The following is a 6,221-nucleotide window of genomic DNA, read 5'->3' as shown; positions in this document are numbered from 1 at the left end:
AGCGTTTAAACTGAAGAAATAAGATTGGACCGAGACAGTGGCAGTACGTATAACCAGTGTGTGGAGCTTGGTGAAGGAACACAAGAGTGGAGGCTTTGGGTTCCTTACATTCTCTCACCCACAGCCACAGATCTGTGACCAGCATGCCCTCATGCTGCACTTGGGCTGAAATGAATGCAGCCAGCTGCAGAGGGCCCAGGCAGTGGTGTCTGATGGGGTGCCTGCCCAGCATTGCTCTGGAGGTGAGGCTGGCGTGCAGGGCGGGGCTCCCGCCACCCCACCAGTGCTGCTTGGGTCCTCCGAAGCACCAGCTGCCAACTGAAACCCGAAACCCGGCTGCGTCTGCGGGCTGGCCCCACTCAGTTGTTCCAGCCTCTTGTACTGTATATTTACACATTCACACACAATCACTCTTTCTAACTTCTTGACTCTTTGTGCAACTGCTAGGATTTCTCAAGTGCATGTGGCAACTCAGCCTGGGTGAAAAAAAGCCGTTGGGACTCGGGAGGGAATCACCACGGGGCCGCGGGGCCACCAAGGCTGCGGAGAGGACTAAAGCAAGGCAGCGACGGCTGGGGGAGTCCCCCCAACTTTCCACGCAGCTGTGGCTCTGCGGAGGCCTGGGCTTCCTCTGAGAGCAGCACGCAGGCCTGGCGAATGGGGTTCCGCGCTCGCCCTGGGAAGTAAAGGGCACCCTGCCGACCTGAACTCATCTTTAGGCCAGTCCTAGGAGCCTGGACATCAGAGCAGCCGCCAGCCATCCCTTTTAGGTCCCGCATCCCTGGCAGGGTAGGTGATTTGACTGCTGCGGGGGTGTTGTGGGGGGGGGGGTTGGGGAGCGGTGGTTGAGGGGAGAAACCACCTGGGGGGGTTAGCAGCTTCAGGCTACAGAGACTGGGAGGGCGACTGTTATGAGCCAGGAGCTGGGACCCACGCTCTTTTAGTGTGTGTGTGTGTGTGTGTGTGTGTGTGTGTGTGTGTGTGTGTGTCACAAGCAAGCATCCTGTGTTTCTGACTTACAAAGCAAATACAATCAGTATAGTCTCTTCTCTGACCTCTACCTTCTCCTTTCCTCTGGTGATGTTTTAGCTCGTCTCAGAGTTGCCTAGACAACTGGCAATGTGGAGGTAGATTTCAGTATATATTGTGTTACTATTGTACCAGAAAACGATAGAAAATCTTCTGTGGATTTTAAGATACACAGATGAGTTTAGACTTCTTGAAGGAGTAGAATTTCGAGGAGGTATCCGCATACTTTTAAGAGAAACAGGAAGCATATTCTCATTAAAGATAACTTTAGCATTTCTTGTGTAAGTCTTCAGAGAGTATAATTCGGAATGCCTTAGAGATCCTAGATTCTCTAGTACCATCTAGTACCACAGCCCCCGACTCCACTGTAATCTATTCCAATTCATTTGAATAAGTCTCTCTTACTCACTAGGTCACATTAGTGTTCCTGTTTCATCTCTTTACTCACCATATTACATATTATTCCTGTTTAACTTCCAAGATATCACTATTTCATTAGAAAAAAGGAAATGAGTAAGTCAGGCCAGGCACTTGAAATATAAAAGGTGTAAAAGCTTTACTTACTCATAAGTAAAAAGTTTTGTCTTGTTGGGTCTACTAAGTAAGACAACCTGATTACAATCTGGGGACATTTGCAGTGGCATTTAAAAGCTCTACAGGATTGCTGAGAAAGCTGGGCAGGCAGATTCAATAAAATCCCTTCCCTGACTCTAATTAGAGCTCGAAACTAGCCCTTAAGGTCAAGAAGTGATGTTGGTATTGAACTGGGCATCATAAAACATACAGAATCATTAGATAAAGCTAGAAAGCAAAAACAAAGGTTCCTGAAGCTTGTGAGTTCTCAAACTCCCTCTAAATTCCCCGTACTTACTTCATCTTCTCTGGGGATACTTCACCTTCCAAGAGAACTTAATCATAACCCCTTCCCTTTCCATCTCTCCTGAGTGCCCAACCTCCAGAAAACACAGCAGGATTCTGCTCTCTAGAGCCTTTATGGAGTTGTCAGAGATTTTGCCTTAGACACGGTGGAAGGCAGAGCCATTAAAACATAAACTTCTTATCACACAGAAGAGTATGCATGTTCTTGGTAGCAGATCTTTCCAAAGGAATAGGGACAGACTTATGTTTTGAGGTACATGGAAGTAATGTACAGTTAACAGGAATCAGGGGTGGGGTGTGGAGTGTGTAATTCTCTCTGCAGGAGAGACTCCGACTCCTTGACTTTCAACCACGTTACTATCACTATTTCTATTTCAGCATCTGAAGGCTTTGGATTGAACACAGGGGTGGTTGCTATCTAATAGTTTTCCTAACCTAGTAGTAAGTGGAATAAAAATAAAGTTTTTAGGAACAAACTGAAAAACCACTGTAGAAACAAGTAGTGATGTATCTTTCCAGACAAGAATATAGTGTAAAATAGTTTTGACTTGCATCTCCAGTGAAATTTGCCCAGTGTTTGCTTCAGATTATAGCCACCAAAACTCTGATAGCTGTCCTGGATGGTGGATTTATTTATTTATCCTGAACTCTCCTGGGGGTGGGGCGGGGCGGGGGCGGGGCGGGGCAGGCAGTGGGCGGGAATGAGCAGCTGTGTACTGTTAGTCTGATTACTTTGCTGTCCTAGCCAGAGTCTAAGTGGTGTTTACCAACAGTGCCCATAAGAGCCATGCTGTGACCTACTGGCCCACTGAGGAGTGTTTTCTTTCTGGCTTCTAGCATCCTGGTTGGCTTCTCTAGATGCACGAATGCAGGGCTGCTGTGAACTCTTGGCTCTGCACATTTGTTTCCTGTTCTATGAACAGGGCTGTGGTACTCTCTGTTACCTGGGATCAGTTTCCTCTGGCATTTTCTGGTCAAAGGTAGAAAGATGAGTTTCCATTTATGTGGTCAGCTGATTGCTTCTTTCTGGTCCATTTTGATTATTTTTATTGAAGGTGAATGTTTTGTAAAATGAATCTGGGCAGGTGAGTGTTGTCTTAGCCTGGATCCCAGGAGGAAGATTCTGCTATACATCTTGTCACATGTGGATGCAGAGGAGAGCAAGGATAAGCAGACCCTTAAGACTTCATTCTGCCCTAATCACAATCACATTGCAAGTACACTGGGGGGAGGGAAGAAAGACAGACAGAGAGAGAGAGAGAGAGAGAGAGAGAGAGAGAGATTGATTTCTTTTAAATAAAATGATGCATATTTACTCCTAAAGCCATGGCAAAAGAACTCAGATTTGTCAGAGATAAAGACATTTTAGAATATAGTTGCAAATGGGCAGTGTACCATGAAGCCAGTGCTGAGCCTCATGTCGAATCTGATGGGCTCATCTATGCTCTGTGACTAAAGATTTACAAGGTTCTGTTGGGTTCAGCACATCTGGAAGGAACAGGATCATGGTGAGGAAGACTCAGAGAATACTCATTTTTCCAGAGATTTTGTGCTCATGTGACATCTGAAGTGGCACCTAGCTCCAATAAAATGACATTACAATGAATCTGGGTGGGTTTTTTTGGGGGGTGTTCAAGGCAGGGTTTCTCTGTGTAGTCCTGGCTATCCCTGAACTCACTTTGTAGATCAGGCTGGCCTTAGAACTCACAGAGACCCACGTGCCTACCACCCCCCAATGCTGGGGAATTAAAAGGCATGTGCCACCACCGCCTACAGTGAGTCTTTATAACACAAGATTGATGTATAAATCCCTTGACCTGCAGGCTTTGTTGGAGCCTAATGAGAGCCACACACATATACATATACATATACGGTTTTTTCTTTCATTTGTTTTATTTTGATAAGATCTTGCTCCCTTGCCCAGGCTGGTCTTGAACTTGTGATATTAATGACTCTGATGTAACTGGATTATAGGCCTGTGCTTCTAGGCTAGCTAGCTTTCCAGCATGGTAACTAAAAGCTCTTTCCTTGCAGTTGCCTTTCCTCTGGAGTGGATCCTTCCTGTTCACATTTCTGATGTCTTGGTCATGGGTTTATTCTTCTGGAATGGTCCTGTTGCCTAGAAATTTCCTTTAGATCTTTGGCTGCCAGTTTCAAAGATTCCTTGGTGATGTTGGTGATTGTGGGGAACAATTCCATGTAGGAAGAATTAACAACTCCATCTTGTCTACCCCGTATAATCTGATCATACTTTTAATAATGACAGCCATGTGTCAATGGATGATGGGGACTCTTTTGAGAAATATTTCATTATGTAATTCCATTATTATGGGACTATCACAGTGTACTTAAGAAGCCTGGAGGCTACAGCCAAAGATATAGAATCCTAGCATGAGGCCACTCGTGTTTGTTGTTCACTATAGAGTGGTGTACTGCACGTTGCATGGATTTATTTTATTCACTCTCTGTCTATTCCTCGCTGTTAGGAGTTCCTCAGTGGGTAAGTGCTAAGAGGAGGGAGCCACTGGGATCCAAGTGACCAATCCAGCATCCTGAATGTAGTATATAATGCTTTCTTAATAGCTGAGCAAGTAAAGTGGTCTGTGAATAACATATTGATGGTCTCCACTTCATGCTGAGAGCTCTAAACCAACAGTCTGTTGAAGAATATGTATTTGGGCCCAACATTTGTTTGTCTTATGCAGCAGTACTACAAAAGACAATACACTCTCCAGGCCAGCCCACACATGCCTAATTAATCTCTGCAATGTACAAAACAGTGTGCCTTCGCGATTCTAAAGCAAAAATAACCCAAAAGCTATGTTAAAAATCGTTTAAAGAAATAACAATTATTCCTGCATTTAAAGATAATAGAAACAGTTTCGATGGATATATTTTTGCACAATTATTTCTGTAGCATACTGTAGAGTCTGTGTTCTATCCAATTCCAGAGGGCGGTCTGGATTTAACAGTGATGACAAATGATGAAGTTAAATTTGGATATGCTACCCACGGGATGGGCAATCATCTTAATTAATCAAACAAAATTAAAATACAAATTTTGGCTATTTAATAATGATCTTGAGTGCTGATGCTGGAGGGAAGTCAGATCTAATTAAAGGAGGAAACAGTGGGCTTAGAAGAGAGAACATGGAGGGCACTTCCTTTCATGTCTCTGATTCTTCATTATGTTGATTTTCTTTTCATCTCATTTGAGCACTAAAGCCAACCCAAAGTTTCTTTCTGAAAACCTCTACCCTCATCCTTAGTTATTTCTCCTGCCTGGTACACAGGGAAGAGATTACACTCCATTTGATCTAAAACACAAATGGGCTCATTTTATTCTCAAAGCAATGTTACCTTTGTCTCTGGCCCCCTGCCAGTAGTATGTGCACAATATTTCTCCCAGTTGTGCAAAATGCTAACCAGAGACCTAAAATGCATCACTTCTTCAGCATCTCTGAGAATATTGGAAAAACATGCACTAATGTTTAAGTGATCATAATCCAATTGCTTATTTGTTTAAAAATGTCAAGATTACCATTTGTATGAAAGTAAGTAGAAACTTGTCTACGCTCTTCACACTGACACCTCTCTGATAACAGGCCTTTACTAAACAGTTCTTTAATGTGGCATTGTCTGTTTTTAAGCCAAGAGTCAGCATAAGGACACACACTTCATTGGTAATTTTTTTTAAATTGGTAAATACTCCACATTACATAGTTTAATATTTTTGTGCAGCAAGTTTCCTGTTAAATTGGTATTTAGTCCTAAGACTTTAGAGTGGTTTCTCTTGGATAGCTTGTTTTGGTTTGGTTAATAGAAGAATGACAAAAAAAATCACCCTTAATCTTCTTTTGTCTTGTTATTCTGGAAGATGAGAACTGAATCTGGTGTTCAGCTGTACCTCAGTTCAGGCTTTCTGAAGACTCAGTCTGCAAGGTTTTAGCATTCATTTAATGCACCTGCAACTAAGACACCTTTAACAAGTTAACTTCCCACTGTGGAAGTCGGTTGAATTTATTTTGTACTGTCTAACTGTTTTGACACTTTAGTTAAATATTTATAAAATTCTATATAACTTTAAGTATTTTAGATTCAATATTTTTCAGGTCATTGAATATCGTTCCTTGAAATATTTTAGGTATGATTTCTTTACTTCTTCACAGAGGATGTTCTTGTCACCGAATGGTTTTGTTTCCTAAAGGTCTCGGAAGGAGAACTGAGGCTTGGGAACTTTGAAGTAGATAGTTGTGAGCAAACATGAGTGTCCTTATCAATGTGTGCATCAGAAATGTATAGTGTCCTTATCA

General features: G+C 42.8%; 1 protein-coding gene across 1 annotated transcript in view; it reads left to right on the top strand.

The window, feature by feature from the left end:
• The first annotated feature begins 320 nt into the window (after positions 1-320).
• Positions 321-6,221, top strand: part of Arhgap24 (Rho GTPase activating protein 24) — a 425,397-nt gene continuing 419,496 nt past the window's right edge. Inside the window, exon 1 of the mRNA XM_028773655.1 lies at positions 321-789. The gene's annotated coding sequence lies outside the window, so the exon portion shown is untranslated. The remainder of the gene's footprint in view (positions 790-6,221) is intronic.

The sequence above is a fragment of the Grammomys surdaster genome, unplaced genomic scaffold (assembly GCF_004785775.1).
Source record: "Grammomys surdaster isolate TR1022 unplaced genomic scaffold, NIH_TR_1.0 233, whole genome shotgun sequence".
NCBI classification, from domain to species: domain Eukaryota; kingdom Metazoa; phylum Chordata; class Mammalia; order Rodentia; family Muridae; genus Grammomys; species Grammomys surdaster.
The sequence above is the reverse complement of the archived record's forward strand: the minus strand, read 5'-3'. Positions and strand labels throughout refer to the sequence as shown.